Below are 25,173 nucleotides of genomic sequence, written 5' to 3' on the forward strand. Positions count from 1 at the left end.
AGAGGACCTGACTGGACATTCTTCCAAGAAGATACACAGGTATGGCCAACAGACGCATGAAAAGATGCTCAACGTCACTCATCATCAGGCAGATGTAAATCAAAACCACAATGAAATACCACCTCACACCTGTCATAATGGCTACTATCAAAAAGACAAAATAATAGCAAGTGTTTGTGAGGGTGTTAAGAAAAAGAGAACCCTCATGCACTATTGGTGGGAATGTAAGTTGGTGTAACCGCTGTGGTAAACAGTATGGAGGTCCCTCAAAAATTAAAACCAGAAAAACCATATGAATCCATTAATCCCACTATTGGGTGTTTATCCAAAGAAAATAAAAATACTAATTCCAGAAGATATATGCACCCCCATGTTTATGGCAGCAATATTCACAATAGCTAATGTATGGCACCAACTCAAGTGTCCATTCATAGGTGAATGGATAAAGAGGATGTGGTATATATACAACTGAATAGTATTCTGCCACCAAAATAATAATAACAACAATAATAATAAGCTCTTGCCATTTACAACAACATGGATAGACTTGGAGGGTATGATGCTGAGGGAAATAAGACAGAGAAAGACAAATACCGTATGATTTCACTTAAACATAGAATCTAAGAAGACAGCAAATAAAAAAAAGCAAAAATAGCCCATAAATACGGAGAACAAACTAGTAATTGCCAGAGGGGAAGCAAGGTATAGACTTGTTGAGTCACTAAGCTGTACACCTGAAACTAATCTAGCATTGTGTGTCAACAATACTTTAATTTCAAAAAAAGAATGGGATGAAGCAATAAATGAATTCCAACTGTGTTCCAAGTATTGGGAGATTTATAAACAACACGTTTAATCCCAATGATAATCATCAGGAATAGGTACCCATCTTTAAGATGAGAAGACTGGATCCAAAGCAATTAAGTTGCTAAACTGTATACAGATATTTAGAGCCTGGATTCCAACATAGGCACTCTGATAGTGGAATTTGTACACTCAACCACTACCTCATCTTGTCCACTGTAGATCCCCTAACATGAGCAGGAGTTAGTAGGTAACTGGGTTTTAGCAGAAGGGGACTTTGATAGTGAATGAAAAATAGGTATTTTGAAAAGCCCAGAAGTAGATCAACTGTAAAATAAGAAAAATGTTTGAAGGTTAAGGAAAACTTCTATCGCAGTAATTAAAGAGTCTTTGCACATTTTTAGTTTGCAATTAGCAAGGAAATGGATTTTGCTCAGGCAAATCATTTGATAATTCAAGCCATCTCAAAATTTTCTTCCACTATCCTAAATATAATCAATTATTTTAGTTCCAAAGATCAGTAACATAATGGTAAAAGACAAGTGTTTATCATGTGTGCATTATTTCAAAACTGGGATGAGTGGGAATAAAGATGAGTATAAGCTTCACATTTATTAGAGGAAAAGGGGGAAAACATCAAATATGGAAAACTTAAAAAACTCATTGGCTACCTTTTTTTCCAGAACTAAAACAAGCAATAAACTGCTCTAGGTGAGGAAGGAATGGTTCTTGGCCATTACTGTATGCAACAAGATGACTCACACATTAAGAGTCTAAAAAAGTGAAGGTTACCATATAGACCTTGTAGCTCTGATTTTTAAAGTGTTATTCCTTATGTCTATAAAATTGGGAAGTACTCTAATTCGAACTCTTATATGTATAAGACACTCAATTTATATGACATGAAATGTCAAGTGAGTTAAGTAATTACAGGTACATAATGTTCATAGGAACACACTTTGTCATAGTTAACAACTAGGAAAAAACAATTAGGTGTTGATCAATAGAGGAGCAGATGAATAAGTATTAAAATATAGTGTAGTCATACAATGGAATGTTGCAACAGATGAACTAGCGCTTATGTTCCATCATGTATCGATCTTAGATATAGGACATTTTTAAATAAAAACCAATGTTTGAGAAATTTTCATATACTGTGTTATCACTCATGCAAATAAAAATATATAAAATTCTGTTGTTTATGGATATTTTTGAGAAATTTAATGTATAAAACAGTGAACTTTGAAATATATCAAGTTCATGGTGGTGTTTGTCACAATGAAAGGGAGTGAAAATTCCAAAGGGAAAGTTGTATTTTATTAAGTAATATCTGAGGCAAATAAAGTATTAAACAAGTGGTGGGGTCATGAGTATTATCCCTTTTAACTTTTAGTACTTCAAAATATTTGTAAAAGTTCAGTGATTTCAGAAAACTACTATTTTGGGCAAAATGTGTTTGTAATGAATAATTCAGAAAATTATTTCAGTTCATCATAATATGCAAATGGTTCACACATGTTTATGATGATCATATAGTCTTACTAAAAGCAAAGTGAACATAAACCTCTCTGAAGATTTCCAGATAACCAGACAGAGCATTCTACAGGATTGAATTCAGGAAAGAAAACTAGAAACTTCAAGCTCTCATGAGCTAAACTTTGAGTTTTATATCACAAGTTCCTATTTGCTCTAAAAAGTGCAATTTTGCCTCCTTGTAGGGAATGATCCTGAGAATTCAATCCTTGTGTTTCACTTTCAGTGTCCTAGGAAAGGGGAGGTACACTCCACACTTGTGGGTTCATAAATCACCTTGTGCAGTGTAGAACACAACAGTCGGACATGAGTCAACTGTGCGGAGTGGCACAGGCTAAACCAACTGATCCAGACTCTGAAAACCCAGTCATACTGAGATCATTGCCAGGACCCCAGGTACAGTGTTTTTAATGGTATCCCAGATTTACATGGATGTCAAAGGTCAGTAAGACCACCTGCTCTTCTGAAGCTTGGGAAGGCAGGGTGAAATAGCCAAAGGTTAGGAGTCCACAGTATAACTAAGCTGTGCTCCCAGCAGTGAAATGGGGGTAGGATTACCCGCTTTCAATCAATGGAGTACTGCCCCTATGTACCACCTGATCTGTTCTCCTTTCCACCATCTTCGTCATTGTTTTTATTTTTTCAATATATGAAATTTATTGTCAAATTGATTTCCATACAACACCCAGTGCTCATCCCAAAAGATGCCCTCTTCAATACCCATCTCCCAGCCCCCATCAGCCCTCAGTTTGTTCTCATTTTTTAAGAGTCTCTTATGCTTTGGCTCTCTCCCACTCTAACCTCTTTTTTTTTTCCCTCCCTCCCCCATGGGTTCCTGTTAAGTTTCTCAGGATCCACATAAGAGTCGTCGTCATTTTTAAAGCACAAATCTGGTCTAGTCACTCTTCTGCTTAAAAGACTTAAATATACTTCCTCGCACTTGGTGTTAGGCTGAAACCTTTTTTTTTTTAATTTTTTTTTAACATTTATTCATTTTTGAGACAGAGAGAGACAGAGCATGAATGGGGGAAGGTCAGAGGGAGAGGGAGACACAGAATCTGAAACAGGCTCCAGGCTCTGAGCTGTCAGCACAGAGCCCGACGCGGGCTCGAACTCACAGACGCGAGATCACGACCTGAGCTGAACTCGGACGCCCAACCGACTGAGCCACCCAGGCGCTCCAGGCTGAAACCTCTTAACATGATGTACCGGTTTCGTTTTAGCCCACTCCTCTTGCTCCAACACTCTAATTGGGGTTTCTTCGCCTCAGCACTAGTCTGTTTAAATTAATTTGTTTTGCTCAGGTACATTTATCATCTAGTCTCTGATCTTGTCCCTGAGGGTAGAGATGGTTTTTATGCTGTTTATCCTTATAATGTTAGTGCCTATCATACTGCTTGGAATGTAGGAGGTTCTCAACAAATGTTTGTTGAAAGAAGGGAAGGAGGAAGAAATGTGGGGAAAGAGGAAGGAAAGGGTTTTTTTTGTAAAATAGAATAAAAGTAAAAATATTTGCGTAAAGTATTAGTAAGAATGACAGGATTTGGGCCCAATCAGAAAAAATATCTTTTAGAATCTATCCATATGGCAGCTCAATGTGTCTGACCATGGCTCCACTTGTTTTCTTTGGTGGGGGGGATGGAGGTAGACAATAACAGAATAAAATGTTTTGGTTGAAATGATTCAAGCCTGAAGACCTTATTGACCACCGAGGATCATCACAAACTCAATGTGAAAAAGATGATGATGGAAACAGCACCCAAAGGCACAGATCCTGTGTGGCTTGCAAGGTTTCCTTTACTGCTTATGCATAAACAAAGCCAGCTACATCTATCCTGTCTCAGCTCAGGGCACGAACTCCTCAAACAGTTAATCCATTCTTTACATGTCATTTTTTAAAATAGAAAAATTTTAAGATGGAAACTGTCAAATCATCTGTAGTATGCCCAGAATTGTGTTAGAAAAAAAAATGGAAGAAATTTAAAAGAGGCAAAACCCTTATATAAATACCCTTTAAATGACAGGTAGTTCTTATGCAACTTTCTTTTGAGTTTATATTTGAAATTTCAGTTCCCTTTCTCATCACCTCAGAAACATGCATATATATCTTTCATCTAAAAGACTAACCTCTCTCTACAGATATATCAAAAGGTTCAAAATATCACCATTTTGTTTATTATTATCTATATATTCACATTTTCTGTCTCAGGGTGTTTGTTTTAGATACACTTTAAAACCCAAGGGAAATTCAGAGAAGATGGCAAAGTAAGAGGACCCTGAGCTCCCCTCAGCCCAAGGACACGCTAAGATAATGGCTACGTCTGCACAACTGACTCTGGAAACAGCCTGAAGACTGGCAGAGCAGACCCTCCACAGCTAATCCCAGAGAGGAATGAAAAGGGTAGGAGCAGTGGAGCTACAGTTGGGAACCAAACTTCCAGTAAGACTATCAGTGGAAGGTATGTCACAAGCATAGAGGGCAGTAGGAAACTCAGTGTGGTAACTCAACCCTGAGAAACACCACAGAAGCAACAGTTTAAAAGAGCTTGGCTATATGTGAAGGAGATTTATTTACTAATCTTGGAATGTGTTCTGGAGGGGCAGAGATCTTCAAGAGATTTCTTGAGGAAGAAGAGCGCTGGTGGGCATCATTTTTCTTCTCCTCCCCCATCCTAGGTAGCTGGAAACTTGCAGGAGCCAATGATAACACTCTCCACTACCTTGCTAGCCCTGTGCACCCAGCTTTCACATTCCTTTCCGGCTACACTGATCCAACCCACTCAACTTAGCGGACATCACTCCAAAGCAGCTCCTGCATTGCAACACCCTGTAAGCAGCTCCAGCAGGGACAAGTACCACTCCAGAGTGACTCCTGCCCTGGGGAAGGCATAAGATAACCACACACCCCAGTGCCCTCAGTTCCAGCATCCTGGCCTCTTAGCTGTCTGCTGGGGAGTAAGCCCTGCCATTCGGTGTTCCAATAGCTGTGGCAGAGATGCTAACTGTAGACCACTGGCCCCATTCACCAATAACAGTCTCTGAGACTTGCAGGGAGAAAGCCCTGCCCTTTGATGTACCTGCAGTTCTGGCACAAAGCCCAGCTGCAGACAGTCAGCTGGACTTCTAACCCTGCCCACTAATGAGCCCACAGCAGCCTCGGGCCTCTCAACATTGAGGAAACTAACCACCCCCCCCCCCCCACATTCACCACCCAATAGTACACCAACAGCAAGCAAACCTAGTCTTGCAACAGGCTGGGATAGAGATAATCATGGCTCAGCCAAAATGGGACGTGCATGCAGCCCACAGAGGGGACATTCCTGGAGCAAATGGTTCTGGTGACCAGGGGACATTACTATAGGACACCACATGCCCTCTTCTACACAAGGCCGCTACTTTAAAGACCAGGAGACACTGCTGACATAATACATAGAAAGAAACACAAAGAGTCGTGCAAAATGAGATGAAGGAATAGGTACCAGATGAAAGAACAAGATACTACCACTGACAAAAACTAGATGAAACAGAGGTAAGCAATATGCCTGAAAAAGAAATCAAAGCAATGGTCATAAAGATATTCAGTGGATTTTGGAAAAGAGTGATGAAATAAGTGAGAATTTCAACAAGAAGAAAATAGAAAAAATAACCTCTCAGAGATAAGGAATTCAATTAATAAAATAAAAAATATACTACAGAGAATCAATAGCAGACGAGAGGATGCAGAAAAATGGATCAGCAATCTGGAAGACAATGTAATGGGAAGCATCCAAGCTGAACAGCAAAAAGAAAAAGAAATAACAATAAATGAGAAAAGGTTAAGGGAACTCAACAATATCAAGTGTAATAACATTCACGGTATAGGGATCTCAGAAGGAGAAGAGATAAAGAAGGAAAAAAAAACTTATTAGAAGAAATAATAGCTGAAAACTTCCTGAACCTGGCAAAGGAAACAGACATCCAGGTCCAGGAAGCAGAAAGATCCCAGGAGGCCCACAAAATGACAAATAATGATTAAAAGAGTAATAAGTAATGATAAAGAGAAAATCTTAACAGATGCAATAAAAAAAGAAAAGGTTCTATACAAGTGAAATTCCACAAGGCCATCAGCTGACTTGTCAGCAGAAACTTTGCAGGCCAGAACCGAGTGGCATGATATACTCAAAGTGCTAAAAGAAAAGAAACAAAACAAAACTACACTAAGAATACTCGATCCAGCAAGGCTATCATTCAGAACAGAAGGAAAGATAGTTTCCCAAACAAAAGTGAAAGGATTCATCACCTTTAAACCAGCCTTATGTAAAGTTTTAAAGAGAATTCCTTGAAAGGAAAGTATATAATTAGAAATAAGAAAATTATGAAAGGGAAAATTTTCACAGGTAAAGCAAACATATGGTAAAAAAAAATAGATTAATCACTTAATAAAGTCAGTATGGAGGTTAAAACACAAAAGTGGTAAAAATCAATTGTATCTACAAAAATTAGCCAAATACACAAAACGAAAAGATGTAAAATGTGACATCATATACATAAAACATGGAGGGTGAGTAAAAATTTAGTGCTTACAATGTGTTTGAACTTAAGAAACTATCAACTTAATTTAGACTGCTAGATACTTAAGAAGTTATAATGAACACAGCAGTGCCTGGGTGGCTCAGTTGGTTAAACATCTGACTTCGGCTCAGGTCATGATCTCATAGTTCGTGGGTTTGAGCCTTCTGTCAGGCTCTGTGCTGACAGCTCAGAGCCTGGGGCCTGCCTTAGATTCTGGGTCTCCCTCTCTCTCTGCCCCTCCCCCACTTGCACTCTGTCTCTTTCTCTGTCTCAAAAATTAACATTAAAAAACATTCAAAAAAGAAGTTATATATGAACACAATGGTAACAACAGATCAAAAAGCTATAATAGTTATACACAAAAAAATAGAAAGTCAAGCATAACACTAAGCAAAGCCATCAAACCACAAGGGGAAAGATCCATAGAAGAAACAGAGAAGAACTATTAAAAAAAACAGAAAATAAGTATATACCTACTAATCACTACTTTAAATGTAAATGGTTTTCATACTCCAATCAAAACATATAGGATTACTGAATGGATTAGAAAACAAGACCCATCTATATGCAGCCTACAACTATCTCACTTCAAACCTGGAAACACATACAGACTAAAGGTGAAGAGATAAGAAAAAAAAACATATACTATGCAAATGAAAGTGCACAAAAGGCCAGTGTAGCAATTCTCATATCAAAATAGGCTTTAAAACAAACAGTGTAGCAAGAGACAATGAAGCGCACTATATAATGATAAATAGAACAATACATCAAGAGGATATAACAATTGTAAATATCTATGCACACAACATAGAAACACCAAAATACATAAAGCAAATATTAACAGATATAAGCAGAAACTGACAGTAATACAATAGTAGTAGAGGGCTTTAACACCCCACTTACATCAATGGATAGATCATCCAGATATAATATCAACAAGAGTGGCTTTGAAACACACATTATATCAGATGAAGCTGACAAATATACAGAACATTCCATCCCCCAAGAGCAGAATACAAATTCTTTTTAGGTGCACATGGATTCTCCAGGATACAACAGATAGGCCATAAAGTAAGTCTCAGTAAATATAAAAATATTGAGCTCATATCAAGTATGTTTTCCAACCACAACAATATGATACTAGAAATCAATTATAAGAAAAAAATCTGGAAGAAGCACACCAACATGTGGAGGATAAACAAAATGCTACTCAACAATGAAAGTGTCAACCAAGAAATCAAAGAAGAAATCAACAAACACCTGGAGACAAATGAAAATGAAAATGCAACAGTCCAACATCTTTAACATACAGCAAAAGCAGTAAGAGGGAATTTTATAGTAATCAGGCCTACTTCAAGAAATAAGAAAATTTTCAAATAAAGAACCTAACCTTACACCTAAAGAAACTAAGAAGAAAAGAAAGGACAAACAAACCCAAGGTTAGAAGAAGAAATAATAAACACCAGAGCAGAAAATAACAAAATGAAGACTAAAAGAACAATTGAAAAGATCAATGAAAGCAAGAGTCAGTTTTCTAAAAAAATAAAATTGGTAACACTTTAGCCAAATTCATCAAGAAAAAATGAGAGAGGTTTCAAATAAAATCATAAATGAAGGAGAAGAAACAGCAACTGACACCAGACAAATACAAAGGATTATAAGAGCATATTATGAAAAATGATATGCCAGCACAGTGGACAATTTACTCAAATGGATAAATTACAGAAACATATAATCTTCCAAAACTGTATCAGGAAGAAATAGAAAATGTGAACTGAGTAATTACTAGTAATGAAATTGAATTAGTAATCAACCAACTTCCTAATCCATCATACAAGGCCAGCATTAGTGTGATACCAAAACCAGACCAAAAACCTAACAACAACAAAAATGCAAAACAAACAAACAACATATATGATGAACATAGTGGTAAAAATCCTCAAAAGATTGGCAAGCCTAATTCAACAATATATTAAAATGATCAGTGACCATGATCAAGTGGGTTTTATTCTGGGGATGTAAGGGTGTTTCAGTATGTGCCAGTCAATCAGTATGACAAATCACACTAACAAGAGAAAGGGTAAAACCATATGTAAAGATATGCAGATACAACATTTGATATTTTCAACATCCTTTTCTGATAAAAACTCAGTGAAGTATCTCAACATAATAAAGACTGTACACAGCAAATCCATAGCTGACATCATATTCAATGGTGAAAAACTGGGAGCCTTTCCTCTAACATCAGGAACAAAATAAGGGTTCCACTCCTCCCACTTTTATTCAGTGGAGTTCTGGAAGTCCCAGCCATCATAATAAGACAAGAAAAAGAAATGAAAAGCATCCAAATTGCTAAGGAAGCAGTAAAACTGTCACTCTTTATAGATGACATGTTACTATATATACAAAACCCTAAAGGCACCACCAAAAAACTATTACAAGTGATAAATGAATTCAGTCAAGTTGCAGGATACAAAATCAATATAAAGTATGTGTTGCATTTCTATACAGAAATGTAAAAGTTGCAGAAAGAAAATTTAAGGACACAATCCAATTTACAGTTGCGCTGAAAGGATATAATAATTAATCAAGGTGAAAGACCTAATCTCTGAAAACTATAAAACATTGATGAAAGAAATTGAAGATGAAACAACAAATGTAAAAGTATAGCATGCTCATGGATTTGAAGAATTAGTATTGGTAAAATGTCCATATTACCCAAAGCAATATATAGATTAAATGCAATCTCTTTCTAAATACCAACAGCATTTATCACAGAACTAGAGCAAATAAAATTTTTAAAGAACCACAAAAGTTCTCAAATAGCCAAAGCCATCTTGAAAGAGAACAAAACTAGAGGTATCACAATCTCAGATTTCAAGATATATTGCAGACCAATAGTAATAAAAACAGGATGTACTGGCATCAAAAGAGACACACAGATCAATGGAACAGGATAAAGAGCCCAGAAATAAGCCTACTCATATATGGTTGATTAATCTACAATAGAGGAGCAAGAATATATAATGGGGAAAAGACAGTATTTTCAAAAAGTGTTTTTGAGGAATCTGGTAGCTACATGCAAAAGGATGAAACTGGACAATTTCTTACACCAAATACAAAAGTAATCTCAAAATGGATTAAAGGCCTACATATGAGAACTGAAACTCCTACAAGAAAACATAGGCAGCAATCTCTTTGACATCAGCCTTAGCAATGTTTCTCTAAGTATGTCTCCTGAAGCGAGGAAAACAAAAGTGAAAATAAACTTTGACTACACCAAAATAAAAAGCTTTTGTACAGCAAAGGAAACAATGAAGTGGCAAAATGAAAGCAAAATAAAAAGGCAAAGGCAACTTACTGAATAGAAGAAAGTATTTGCAAATGATCTATCTGATAAAGGGTTAATGTCCAAAATAAAGAACTTATACAACTCAACATCAAATAACAATCTGATTAAAAGTGGGCAGAGGATCTGAATAGACATGCAGATGGCCAACAGATACATGCAAAGATACTCAACATCACTAATCATCAGGAAAAAGACAACAACAACAACAAAAACCAACACCCCCCCCCAAACAACAACAAAACAAATAATGAGACATCACTTCACACCAGTCAGAATGGCTAGTATCAAAAGACAAGAAAAAACAACACATGTTGGAAAAGATGTGGAGAAAAGGGAACCCTTGTGCAATGCTGGTGGGAATGTAAAACGGTGCAGCCACTCGAAGATACTGTGGAGTTTCCTAAAAATATTAAAAACAGAAGTACCATATGATCCAGTAATTCCACTACTGGGTATTTACCCAAAGAAAAAGAAAAGACTAATTCAAAAAGACATATGCACCCCTATTTTACTGCAGCATTATTTACAACAGCTAAAATATGGAAGCAACCTAAAGTGTCCATCAAGCGATGAATGGATAAGTATGTGGTATACATATACAGTGGAATATTATTCAGCCATTAAAAAACAATGTGCTTTTGCCATTTGCAATAACATTAATGGACCTAGAGTGTATGACACTAAATGAGACAAGTCAGACAGGGAAGGACAAATAGCGTAGGATTTCACTTGTATGTGGAATCTAAAAAGCAAACAAACAAAAAAAAGAGACAAACAAACTGATGTTTAAATACAGAGACCAAACTGGTGGTTGCCAGAAGGAAGGTGGGTGGAGGAATGGGTAAAATAGATAAAGAGGATTAAGAAGGATTAAACTTCCAATGTGAAATAAATAAGTCACAGAGATGAAAACTACAGCAGAGGGAATATAGTCAATAATACTGTAAAAACATTTTATGAAGACTTATGTTGACTACACTTATCATGTGAACACTGAGGAATGTATAGAATTGTCAAAGCAATATGTTACACATTTGAAACTGAAGTATATTAATTATACTTCAGTAAACAATAAATAATAAAATAAAAGAATCAATGGCCACTATTTCCACTCTACAGTTTTACAATACGATTTCTTAGTTACCCAAATCATGGCACTAAATTAGTTTGCACACAGATGCCTAGTGTAAATCCAAAGTCTAACATGTAGGAGATAGTCATGTTTTCTTCTTCTAGAGAAGTCCACCCTATCAATGCATTTTTCAATAATTCAATAAATATTTATACAGGGATTATGTGCCGAACATGTTTTGTAAGTTCTGGGAAGATAATGATGAGCCGAAGCAGAGATCATCCCTGTCCCTGTGGAGTTTAGTATCTAGTGGGTGAGGGGACATCTACCAGGCACAAAATACAGATACGTTCAGCTGTCAGCTGTATGTATCGAGTTAACAAATATGACCTTTAAGAATAAATAGAGTTTGCAGTTTCACTCTGTGCCCAGTATGTATTTATCTTTAGAGAGTTTTTATCTTAATTATTCCAAAGAATAAATGTAGACAAACTGTCTTTTCTATCTCATTCCTTTGGCTTTTATAAATACTGAGGAACATTTTGGAAATGTGAAGACTTCTTGTGTGATGCAGCCACTTAACATGTGTTCTCTTGTCAGAAGGACAATGACTGTGGAAAATGACAAACCTGTGTTTCCTCTCAGCCAAGTCAGGCTCTTCATGCTTGCTCATGATGCAGATAAACGTTTGTGTCACAGTTGCTATCTTTCAGACTGGGTGCATCTACTCATAGTACCTCAGAGAATGAAAGGATCAAACACAAAAAATACAGCGTCTCACAAATGACAGGATATCGGCTCAAGGCCATGTCAACGACAGGAGGAGGTGGAGGCCAGAGAACACTCACTGGTAAGTGGTAGGGCTGACGTTGATGCGCCGAGGGTGACTTCCTGACTCGAATTTGCTTGCCAGAGTGACATTATTTCCAAACAGGCAGTACCGTGGCATTCTTACCCCAACAACTCCGGCGAGCACAGAACCTGAGTGAATGCCTATCCTCATCTAGAAGAAAAAGAAGGAAAAATGAAAAGGATATATTTATGTTTTTCTTTTGGTATGCAATTCTTTTAAGGAGACGCACTACTGCTAATTATGTAAACCACCGAACTAGGATCTCCTCAGAGACAGAAAGTTGGTCTTGGTCACCTCTGTGAGCCTGGTATCTGGACCGTTATAGTGGCAGTGAACATGAATACTGTGGAATAAGTAATAAACTATAGGAAAAATTGTATTTAATTAGCTACAGAAATCTGGTTATACTACAGGTCAGATCACCTTTCACTTGTACACATATTCTAACACATAAAAAATTATTATTTGCCCTCCATTTACTCTCACATACAACCCTATTTTTTCCTTCATAAAATTAAGCACAATTATAAATTAAATATGTACATTTCTGTTTATTTTGTTTAAATGTTGGATTGTCCTAGGAGAGAAGCATCCATATCGTTTTTCTTATTGCTGAATATTCAGTACTTAATACTATACCTAGAACAAAGTAGGCCCTCAATGGTAAGTGATAAATGTTGAATAAGATGTCAAAACTCTTCAACATTGTATCAAAATGGAGTCATAGAGAATTTAACCCTTGTGCCAGTCAAGAAGTACCTTTTGAAAACCCTGAAAAATAAATTAAGGGCTGTATATTTTTACACTCTGTGAATCTGATAACTGTTAGTCTGTCCCATGCCTTGGAAGAGTCCTCAATGTGAAGTCAAATATAGACTTCAGTGTGATTACAGCAATGAAGTTGCATGTACATGGTCTACACCAAAATAGCTGAAGCTAATGTTGACCAAGTGGGGAATGGGATCCTTAGTCCCAGGGGAATGTGGAAGAGAGGGAAGCAATCTGACCCCTAGGAGCTACTATGTAAGTAAAGTGTCACTCCTTCACTACCATGTCTCCTTCTGTCCCTATAGTTGTGAGGACAAAAAGTCATTCTGAGACTAACCTTTGTCAGAGAACTGGAGACTCCTGCATACATCAACTATCGATAAGACAGGCTGAAATCATTGTGATATAGCTGCATCTCTTAATAACCTCTTCATATAATATTTAAAAAGTGATTCTAACATTTATTTTGAAATCCAACACTGGTGAAAGAATAAAGATTTTTCTTTATTCTTTTTTTATATTTATATATATTTATAAAGAATAACTTTATATTTATAAATAATTTTATATTTATAAAGAATAAAAATTTTCCCTATTAGTGTGAACATACACCAGTATATATATAAACAGACTAACAGAAGAGGAAATCAAGGAAGACTTCCATGTATATACAGGTGATTGATGTATAATAGAGTTGGCATTTCAGATTACTGAAAAAAAGATGGCATTTCCATTAGGATGCTACAGATCACCTGTGTCTTCATGTTGAAAAAAAATTCCAAGTAGAGTAAAGATCTTAATTTAAAAGGCACAACTTTACAGCTTTAAAAATAATTGTTTTAATTAAGGTAAAGGTCAATGTACAGTATAAGTAATACTCTAAAATACAGAAATCCTAAAAAGTATAGACTTTTATTAGTCTCTCAGTAACAGTTCCCAGGTGAGTGGCCCAGATTGTCAGGAAGCTCTGTTTGGTCAGGGACAGGTCTTATCATTGTGTTCCTCCTCATGCATCATCATATATTCCTTGTTGGAAAATCTGAAGCTGAGTCAGGAGCACTCCCATGTTCCAAGTCATGATGGGGCAAGATATATAGTGCAAACTCAAGGGAAGGGTCATGATGTTACCATTTAAGGTGCTCTTCATTCCTTTGGGTAGATCCAGACGTACATTTTCTATCAATTTCCTTCTGCCTAAAAGATTTCTTCAAACATGTTTTTAACTGTAGGTCCACTGATGATGAATTCTTCCAGCTTTTGTATGTTTGCAAAGGTTTTTATTTTGTCTTCCTATCAAGATATATTTGTTGGGTATGGAATTCTAGGTTGACAGCTTTTTCTTTCCTTTTAGTGCTTTAGTGATGTTCCATCATCTCCTCCTGTATACTGTTTCCTATGACAACATTGCTGTCATGCTTATATTAACTCCTTCATACGTACCAGATCTCTTTCTGTCTTTTTCTAGTTTTGCAAAATTTATTTAAATAATTTTTTAATTAATAAACTTATTTTTTTTTGACAGAGACAGAGACTGCACAAGTGAGTGAGGGGCAGAGAGAGAGAATCCCACAATGTGCAGAATGAGAGGGAGAGAGAGAGGGACAGAAGAGTGTGGAGCCCAAGCTCACCTGAAGCAGGGCTCAAGATCACCCAATGTGGGGCTCGAACTCATGAACTGTGAGATCATGACCTAAGCCAAAGTCAGGTGCATAACAAAGTAAGCCACCCAGGCACCCCCTGCAGAATTTAGTTATGATTTTCCTTGATGTTTTCTTCATGCTTCTTGTGTTTGGGATTTGTTGAGTTTCTTGAATCTGTGAGTTGTAGTTTTCTTCAGATTAGGAAAAACTTCAGCTATTTCTTCTTCAAATATGTTTTCTATACACCCCTCTATCCCAGTAACTCCGATTATATGCATATTGGGATACTTGAAGTATTCCCATGAAGACAATTTAATCATTTAAATTACTTTTTCTGTTTATTTGGGATAACTTCTATTATAACGTCTTCAGATTTATTAATCTCTTCCTTTGTAATGTCTAATCTTTTGCTAACCCCATCCACTGCATGTTTAATCTCAGACATTGTGATTTTCCTCTCTAGAAGTTCAATTTGGGATTTTTCTTTTTCAGGCATCAAATTAACTTTTGAACATCTGGAATTTAGTTAAAATAACTATTTTAAAACTCTTGTCTGCTAATACTAACATCTATTAGTCTATTTCAGTTTTGATTGGTCTTTTTCATCATTATGGGTAATATTTTTCAGCTTTGCTGCAAGCTAGTAATTTTTGGTTGAATGTTCAGTATCACAAATTTGACTTTGTTGAGTGGGGATAATTTTTAGATCCTTGTACATATTCTTGAGTTCTGTCTATGGATGTAGTCAAGTTCCTTGGAAACAATTCAGTCTTTTCAAGTCTTGCTTTTTAGGATTTGTTAGCAAGTCTTGAGCAGTATTTCATGTAGGGCTAATTATTCTCCACTACTGAGGCAAGAACACACCAGAGTACTGTACCCAGTGCCCATGATTTATGAGGTTCTTAGGTCTTCCCGATGGAACAGGCAATTTTTTCCAGGTCCTTTGTGGTCCCAGGAACTTTTTCCTCTCGTCCTTCCAGGTGTTTTTTCCCTGTTGAGCCAAGGGAATCTTCTCACATAGAAACAATAATCAATGTTGTGCAGAACATATAGGAAGCTCCTTGGAAGAATCCTGGTGGTCTTTGTGCAGCTCTCTCCTTACTGGTTCCCTGTCTGTGACCTCAGGCTTCCTTGGTCTCCCCAGATTGAGCTCCACCTCTCTGACTGCAGGAATTTGTTCGATGCCTCCTGATTTGCTTCTCCTTGCACCACAGTCTGGATGTTCCCAAAGCAACATACCAGGGAAATCCTATTATTCATCTTATTTGTTTCCTCTCAGGGATCACTGTTTTCTATTGCCTAGTGGCCAGTCTCATAAAAACTGCTCTGTTGTACTTTTTCCTCCAGATTTTTAATTGTTTAAGGTAGAAGTATGAATCCAGTCTGTTATTCCATTTTAAGTGGAAGCAGAGATCGTACTTAAAAAAAAATTGTCAACGTTTGTTCCTGAGAGATAGAGACAGAGACAGAGACAGCATGAGTGGGGAAGGGCAGAGACAGAAGGAGACAGAATCTGAAGGAGGTTCCAGGCTATGAGTTGTCAGTACAGAGCCCAATGCGGGTCTGAAACTCACAGATGGCAAGACCATGACCTGAGTCAAAGTCAGACACTTAACCGACTGAGCCACCCAGGCACCCCATACTTTTTTTTTTTTAAGAAACCTGTCTGAAAAATGTAAGCCTATTTTTTTCTTTTTCTTTTCTTTCTTTTTTTTTTTTTTTTTTTTGAGAGACAGAGAGAGGTGCTCACACAAGTAGGGGAGGGGCAGAGGAAGAGGAAGAGAGAGAATCCCAAGCAGGCTCTGTGCTGTCAGCATGGAGTCTTACATGGGGCTCCATCTCACCAACCATGAGATCTTGACCTGAACCAGAATCAAGAGTCAGATGCTTAACTAACTGAAGTAACCTACCCAGGTGCCCCATAGGCCTGGTTCTGATGAGCGATTATCTATTTGGATTTAAAAAGGTGAAGAAGAAGAAAGAAGAAAGAAGAAGAAAGAAGAAAGAAGAAGCAAGAAAGAAAAAGAAAAAGAGAAAACTGCTGAATGGCAATAGTCCTTTTAAACAAGATAATTATAAAGCACCTTCTCTCAAGTTAGAAAGCATTTTGCAATATTATTATATTTCCTTGGGTTTGCTTTTATGAGGCCCATTTATATTAAATTACTTTGTGTAATGAAGGCTTGCCTAAAAAACACCTCAGATGCTAAGATTGTCAGTTTGGACCTGTGATCACTGTATTGATCTTTTTATGCAGAAGGCAAGATACATCTCACAGCCTCTTTACTCTGTGTGTTTTGTTTGAGAAAAAGACTCTATACCCACCACACACTACACAGAAGGCTTGTATAGTTCCACTGCTGCCTCCTGTCAAAAGACCTGAGGGTTTTTAAATGAAATTATCAGAATTAGAATTATTATAACCGAAAAAATGCTAGCAATAAAAACCCTGATATCCTTGGGCAGGGTAGATGGAAAAATGGTCATTTAAACAAACAATTATCTCTTAGAAGGCACAAAACATCATGCACAAAATATCACCAAACATGCACAAAAATATCAATAACCACACAAATAGCACAAATTTGCTGTCATTGTGTCTATCATACAATGAAACCAAACTGAGAGAATTATTTAATTTTGGAAGGAGATACTATTGAGAAATTATAAACTGAATCATCAGCCTCTCTTTTCTTTTAATTTGTTTTTTTTAAGTCATTTATTTATTTTGAGAGAGAAAGAGAGAAAGAATCCCAAGCAAGCTCTGTACTGTCAGCATTGAATCCTGATGTAGGGCTTGAACTCATGAAATCATGACCTGAGCCAAAGTCAGATGCTTAACCAACTGAGCCACTCAGGCGCCCATCTTCTGCATTTCTTTTGACAACTTACTGAGATTTCCCAAAAATTGGGAAGGATAGCAAGAAGTGTTGCCCATGTAAAGAAGGGAATGATTGCCTCACTCAGAATATGTCAGGAACATCGAGCAGTTAGACAAAATAGATACATTCAACTCTCAATGATGAATTTAGATTCCTTTCAGCAAGATTTAACATCATTTAAATAATTTAAACCATCAGAAACATTGGCATCCATCTGCCCAGGATGTCCCTCACTAAAGAAGGTCATTTTGCACTAAACCAGTGGTTGTTAACTAGGGACATCTGTGCCCTTCAGTGAACATCTGACAATGTCTTGAGACGTTTTTTTTTTTATTTTCACAACTGGGATGGGGAGCTGCTTCCATTCTTTTCATCTATTCAGTTGAGCTAGAGATGCCTAGGACAGCTTCCCCACAACAGAGAATTTTCCAGTCCAAAGTAGCAATGGTGCAGAATCTAAGAAATGGTGCAGAATCTGCCCTACACAGGCTCCTGGCACCCTATAGATACTTAGTAGACCAGCACACACACGAAATAATAAATGCTTTAATCAGACCAAAGCCTTGATGCCTAACACTAGACTTCACTTTTTAGAGAACATTTATGAAAAAAAAATAGTGTTTGCCCTAGGGATTTATTGAAAAACACAGTAACTTTTGGATCTATCCTGAGGTTAGGATACCTGTTACCCAATCTCCTCTATCTACCTGAAATGTGTGAGATACTGCAAAGCTCTGGGAAACATCAGAGCCCCCACTCATCAAAAGATGCAGTTGTTTTCCTAATACTTCACTGATTATTCATCTGCTGAGGCACATAAACAAGTGCATTTTAAGATAATATTTCTCCCACGGTGCCTAAAAATAGAAGGCTTAATAGGGTTAGACCTCGGTTGGCCAAACTGGTTTCATCAAGAAGGAATCTTTGGGTTGGGAGAGCAGCACGGATTCATTAGTTGAGTCCCTCATTTTACAAAGAAACTCAAGTCCAGAGGAGCACAATGAAAAAGAGCAATTAGCCCACAGGGGGCGCTCGTGCAAGTTCCCTTCCCATACCTCATGGCGCCCATCGTGGTGCTTATGTGCAAGGACCCCTTTATAGTTCAGTAAATAGATGGACTAATTCCCGAATGTCCAAATCAGACTGAAACCATGATTAACAGGAGTTAGGAGCTAGCAAGTTATGAAAATCAAATACCAATTTGTGTTGAAATAGTCCCGCTGGAGCAAAACAGAATTTCCAAATTAAAATAGGTCTATAGTAGAAAAAGAAGAGAGACTTCTGTAGAAAGAGCCAGTTATCTGTGTAATCGTGTTTGCATTTAAGTATCATTCTGAGATTCACGTAGTTGAGATTTTAAGCTTTTAAAAATAGTTAATTGGGGCGCCTGGGTGGCTCAGTTGGTTAAGCATCCAACTTCAGCTCAGGTCATTATCTCAGGTTCATGAGTTGGAGCCCTAGGTCATGTTCTGTGCTGACAGCTCAGAGTATGAAGCCTGCTTCGGATTCTGTGTGTGTGTGTGTCTCTCTCTCAAAAATAAACAAACATTAAAAATTATTTAAAAAATAGTTAATTAACTGTTTTAATAGCCAGGAGACCAAAACCATTGCTCACATTGTTAAGAAACAGGGAAGAAAACAAGTACTTCATTCTTCTACCAGTATTAACATGTGTAAGTTTCATCATAAAATTTTTCACTAATAAAAGGAAATAAATGAAATTGATTTTCACATTTTTGTCTTACCTTATTAATAACCAATATTTCCCTGACAATAAAATATCACTTAATGTTTTAAATTTTGATTTTAAAAGTTCAAGATTCTTAGGCAGAATACAATCAACTCATATAATCTCTGTAGGTTTTTACAATTTTTCCTAATTTCTCCATGTGCAGGAAAGCAGGGAGAAATCATCTTTGTAGCTACATGGCATTTTTCCTTCTATCACGGGACTCAGACTCCAACTGATGGTGGTCAAAATGTCATAGTCTCAAGTAATATGGCTGGACAAATACCACTTTGGCAAAATATCTGTGTTTACTCTAAACATTACAGAAGTACCACTCATAGATAAATTTCAATTTACAGAAAATACTTGACAAAAAAAAATGGTTCTCATCACCGGTATGGTAACATGTAATTTCAGACACAAGATACATGGTGACTTTTATAAAATAAAATGGTGAAATTTTAAATAACTGGTACTTTAGAGTTAGGGGAAAAAGTGAGTTGGTAATCTTGTGTATGGTGTTTTGGTGGGGAAGGATAGGACCTTACAAAAGATGATTAGGAGGGCATGCCTGGAATCCTACAAAGGGTACCACTGGCAATGTTATCAGAGACTGCAGGGAGAGGACGAGGCACTATGGTTCAGCTTCACTGTCACCTTCTCACAGGGCACTGATAACCATGTAGTTTAAATACATTCGCTGCTAATAAAAGACTTAAATATGACTGAACTTGTAGGAGTATTATTACTAAGGCCTCTAGGTGGAATCTGAAATTTACCTTTGTAAATTCAGAAAAAATACTTTTAGAATTATTTTTGAAAGGAGAAACTGATTTAAGGCAGTTGACCTACTTGAGTTAAATATGTGTGTATTTAGGAATAACCAGCATATAATTTAGCCGTTGTAAAAACACGGCATTTTTGTGGCCAGAAATGCGGACACCGGTAAATCATTACAAAGTGCTATGCTTTAAACACATACAGAACTGCTCATTATACTAAGAGTAATGAGCAGAATTAAAAGTTAAGAATTGTTTTTAATTTAAGAAGGTGATTGATACCATCTCCTAAGAGCATTTGATTTTTCATTCTGATATGAAGAAAAAAAAGAAACCTGTTTCTCTCTTTTTTTTTTAATATGAGAATTTATTGTCAAACGGTTTCCACACAACACCAGGTGCTCTAGAAACCTTTTTTCTCAAGAAACATCCAGTCTTTGGCTATCTAACCCATGATGCTAAGGGAATACTTACTTTATACAAATCACATCTATAACATTTATTCAAATCGTTCTATTAAATACATCTATAGTGTTTAATTGCACAGGTTAAAATTTCCTTCTGATATCAAAAAGGCATTCCTCATTAGTGGCTCATTTTTTTAATGACAAAGTATGTTAATTTCTAAAACTTCAAAGCCCTTAGAAGTTTCTGTTTTGAGACTACCACTAAAAAATATTGCTACTGACCATTCTCTCTGTAACTGATGAAAATCATCTGTCAAAATGCGAACCTTAACAAGAGATAATCTGGAGCAAATTTCTAGTCTAAAAGAATCTTTATAGTATTGTGGATTCAAAAAAGTGATTTAAAAAAAGCTGAAATACGTAGAAATGGGCATAAAGGGATTTACAAAGAATTCTAATAGTAAGGAGTGGGTATTCATCAATTTATAAGTTAATCCATCTAAAGTAAAAAATTTATATTAGTTTTTTTATATTTTTAATATTTTAATCTATGTATTTGTAACTTATTCTCAAGACCAAGCACCAAAGTCAACCAATAGAATAACTTTCCCTTTCACAGAAATAGCCTGAAAGTTGGGCCCTTTTAATAATAATCTGGGAGATGCACAATTTGAAAGAACAGAAAATCCCTCAAAAGAAATGTAAAATGCAAATGTGAGAACTCCTTTGCCCTTTGCCCATTCCTTCTCTTCAGCTCCTTTCCCTTCCTTTCCTTCTAAAGGTTATTAGGTAACAATTCAATCTCAAGCACTTGCTAGGCATTGTGAAGAAAGGAAGGACAGAAAGACTCTTCACTTCCTTCAAGGAACCTGAAATCTTACAAAATTAAGGGAAGGTAGAAACCTTATTTCTTAAGAAAAATGTACATGTGGTCAACAAATATCACCTTCAAGATTTGAGATATTAACATTACTACTTTACAAAAACTGAAATTAAATTTGAAAATATACAATCTTCCACTTAGATACTACTTAAACAACAAATAAAGTACTTAAAACAAATAAAGTTCCTCTATGATAAAATGGCATATATTATGATGTCCATGATTACTGTTGATAACTGAATTTCTTCAGGGAAAATTTAGTTTATTTTACATCTCGAAAGAGTTCTATATCTCAGAAAATGCACTTGATAGATGTGTAAGTAAAAAAAAATGTTGAGTTTAATTACTAAACATTAATAATTACCCACTTTTATAAAGCCATTATCTTTTTTTTCTTTATAAGAATTGATAGCATGGACAAGTTTTATCCCCCCAAATGAAGTAAAGTAACAAAATTAAATTCTTGAGTTACAATGTAGAACTTTTGGCCACACATAAGAACCAACTGGGGAGATTTCGAATTGCTGTTTTGGTTCTCACTTCCAGAGGTTTTGATTTAATGAGTCTGGAATGAGACATGGGCTTTTAACTCCCTCTAGGGTTTCTAACGTGCATCCAAAGTTGAGAACCACCAAGTGTAGGACATCATTTCGGTTTCTGCCAGAGCCAAGGAGTTTAAACAGCCTGACCCTTTCCCAGAAAATGGTTTTAGCCAGCACTGTGTAAATACTTTCATATGCATTCACACATACATAACACCTTTCAGTTTTGAGAAGGAAACACAATATTCTCTCTTGCTCCCAGAAGACAACATTCTGTATGTTGAAGACTTTTGAAAACAATAAGAATATATGTTTAATTAAAATATTAGCAAATCGTGTAGAACTGTGAATACCCCTCAGACTTCAGGCATTTCAGTTTGTTAGAGACAGAGGTTTTCTTGAGACCTCAGCACATCTGTTTTTGGGTGGGTGGCAACCCAGGCTCATATATAGTGTTTTATAGAGTCTACATGGCTAGGACCCGTAGAACTGTCAAGAGAAACAAACTCATCTGGGAGTGTTGGTCATTAGAGCAAACCTAGGACAAGCATGGTAGCTGGATGGAGAGTGCTGTATGGCTTATGGATGCTGAAAGCAGTGGTTGTCTCTTTGGAAGTTGTCATAGACCAGAATGTGACCCATCACTTACTTGCTCAATGATCCTGGACAAATTACCTCTCTAACATCTTGTCATCTATAATGCAGAGATACTGTACCACTTAGGTACATACTAAGTGTTGGCTCATACCCAACATGAAACATTAGATTATTAACTTGTACTGGGAAAATATTTTTTAATTTTCCTCATAGTGCAAGGGCTGGGGAATTTCCAGGTCCACAGACCTTATTCCACAGATACAGAAACAAAAGGGTAAATGGCCTACTAAAGAATGCAGCTTGTAAGGATGAGAGTCCAAATGAAAACATAATTCTAATGCTTTCTACCACACTGGTCCCTTCATCCTAACATCTTGGTATTTCTTTCTCAATTCTTTTTTTTTTCATTACTATAGATGAAAATGCAACAATGATAATTTAATATTTCTACAAACCTCCATAAAATCTGCTTAGTTATATAGCAATATCAAAGGAATAAAACTATGGAAATTATTTTCTGAAAAATTCTTAAAAATATTCTGCAAACTAACACCTACAATAAAATTCAAATACAACAACCATCATCATAAATAACCCTAAGGAGACGACTATTAAATGCAATGTGCTATCCTTGATGGCATCTTGGGGAAAAGGACAGTAGGAGAAAATTAAGCCCCTGCTCTTTCACTGAGGAGATTACCCTTCCTGGTGAAAAGAAACAAGAGGCTCAGAAATTAAGTCCCTTGCTCAAGATTACATAAAAGTAATTGTCCAAGAATCAGGTGTGTGGCCCCCAAAGTCCTTGTTGTAACCCAATACACTGTACAGGCTCTCTCATTGCTCTTTGACATTGATGTGAATGATTTGGGCCATAAGTTGCTATTTCCTGACCACATACCTAAGTCTAATCCCATAGGAGAAGAGGGGTGGGGCGCAAAGAAGGGGTCACCAGTTTGTAAGCCTGGAGCTGGGCACAGTCTGGCCAGGACTGGGGGCTGGGTGACCAGTGAAAGGAGATGAGGATGTAGGACAGATTTCAGGAGAGGAAAGGAGCCCACACAGTAGTATGTGCTCCTTTATGTGGCTGAGAGTGGAAAACTGACAGAGGCTCCTCCTGAAGATGCCCTGAGCTCTCACAGTACAGGGGGTGAGAGCCATGTGGGAGCCCTGCCAGCCCTTGCAGCAGCTGTGGCAGGACAGGGCTGGTGTCCACAGAGCCCTGACTGCAGGTTGGATGGGAATCACATAGCTCAGGGGAGAGGGAGTCTCCCAGGGAATGAACTGCCACGTGTTTCCCAGGGAGCTCAGGAAGTCTGGGCTTCTATGACCACAATATGCCCCTCAGAGCATTGAATATGGACCTTGGTATGACTGGACCTCAGTAGCTCAGTGCCCATCACAGGCCTGGCGTGACAGTACCAGGCAACAATCTGGGTGAGGCAATGGTGGAAACATGGGTGGGTAGGCACACGGAGATGCTTAGCACCACCAGACCTCCACTTTGCCTGAGCTTTCTCACAGGGCCACACAGTGGTGGTCAGTCCCCTCAGTGTGTGAGAGGGCCCATAGAGCCCTGCTTCTTGACAGGTGATTTCTGGAGTCTTCAAGATGCTTCTTGATATTTCAGTAAGCAGAGGAAAACTACCAGCAGGCACTGTAAGGAAATAAAACAGTTAGAACAGAATTCAAAGGAAGCAAGCTATACTTGCATATTTGAAGTAAAGGAATTGCTCCCATGAAAGTATATAGACTCCTCCTTTTATAGCACAATGCGAGAGGAGAGCAAGTTTGTGAATACTGGAAATTTCAAGATTTGAATTAAACCTAGTTACTGCACTGCAGTTCCACTTACAAATATCGCAAGGATTAATGGTAGATATCAAACCAAACTATTTGTGCACGAACCTGTTGGGTCATGAATTTATGGAATAAGAGGAAGCAAGATCATTGCCTTAAAATAAATTTACTGCTTCTCTCGGCTAAGTAAAATGGAAATCATTAAAAAACCCTCAGGTCAGCTCCAACCACCAGAATGAAATGGGGGCCAGCCAGGTAGGTGGACAATCAATCAGCAGAGTATTTATCAGCTGTACTAGATGTTATGCTGTACTTGCTAGAAGGGGCAATGGGGGGGAGAAAATGGACCCTCTCCTACTCTATTCATTCCTCACATGACTACAGCTGTGTGTATCCCACCTTTCTAGATGAAGAGCTTGAGACATCAGAGGGACCAAGTGACTTGCCTGGAGCCACAATGCTGAAGGATGGCGGAGCTGTCATTGGGACCAGGCGGGGGGGCCACTTCTGGCTCAGAGTCCCATGCTCTTTCCAACATAATAACTGTAGCCTCCTTGTGCTCCAATCTCGCATGAAACTGACCCCTTCTAAGTGGGGGGCTTATCTCTTGATGTGCCAAACCCCAGACCAGGCAGGGATACTCAACTTCGGGCTGGAGCAAACTGGACAGTGCCCCCAGAAGATTTCCATGTGTTTATCCTAGAAACCGAGCGCTATCGATGTGACAGGTAATTTTATGTGTTCAGCTAGCTGAAGCTATTGTTACTAGAGATTCCATGTGTTTATCCTAGAACCCATGGTGACTAACCGATGTGACTAGGTAATTTCATGCGTCACTTAGCTGAGCTATCATTCCAAATATTTCATCAAACACTGTTCTAGATGTTTCTGTGAAGGTATTTTTAGATGAGATTGACATTTAAACCAGTAGCCTTTGAGTAAAGCAGATTACCTTCCATAATGTGAGTGGTCCTCATCCAATAA

General features: G+C 37.3%; 2 long non-coding RNA genes across 3 annotated transcripts in view; one reads left to right on the top strand and one right to left on the bottom strand.

Annotated features, from left to right (window-relative positions):
- Positions 1–12,603, bottom strand: part of LOC113597251 (uncharacterized) — a 60,160-nt gene extending 47,557 nt beyond the window's left edge. Inside the window, exon 1 of the long non-coding RNA XR_008290722.1 lies at positions 12,161–12,603. This is a non-coding gene — a long non-coding RNA (uncharacterized LOC113597251). The remainder of the gene's footprint in view (positions 1–12,160) is intronic.
- Positions 1–25,173, top strand: part of LOC113597250 (uncharacterized) — a 209,491-nt gene that overhangs the window by 175,871 nt on the left and 8,447 nt on the right. The window lies entirely within an intron of this gene.

Source organism: Acinonyx jubatus, chromosome D1, assembly GCF_027475565.1.
Source record: "Acinonyx jubatus isolate Ajub_Pintada_27869175 chromosome D1, VMU_Ajub_asm_v1.0, whole genome shotgun sequence".
Classification (NCBI taxonomy): Eukaryota; Metazoa; Chordata; class Mammalia; order Carnivora; family Felidae; genus Acinonyx; species Acinonyx jubatus.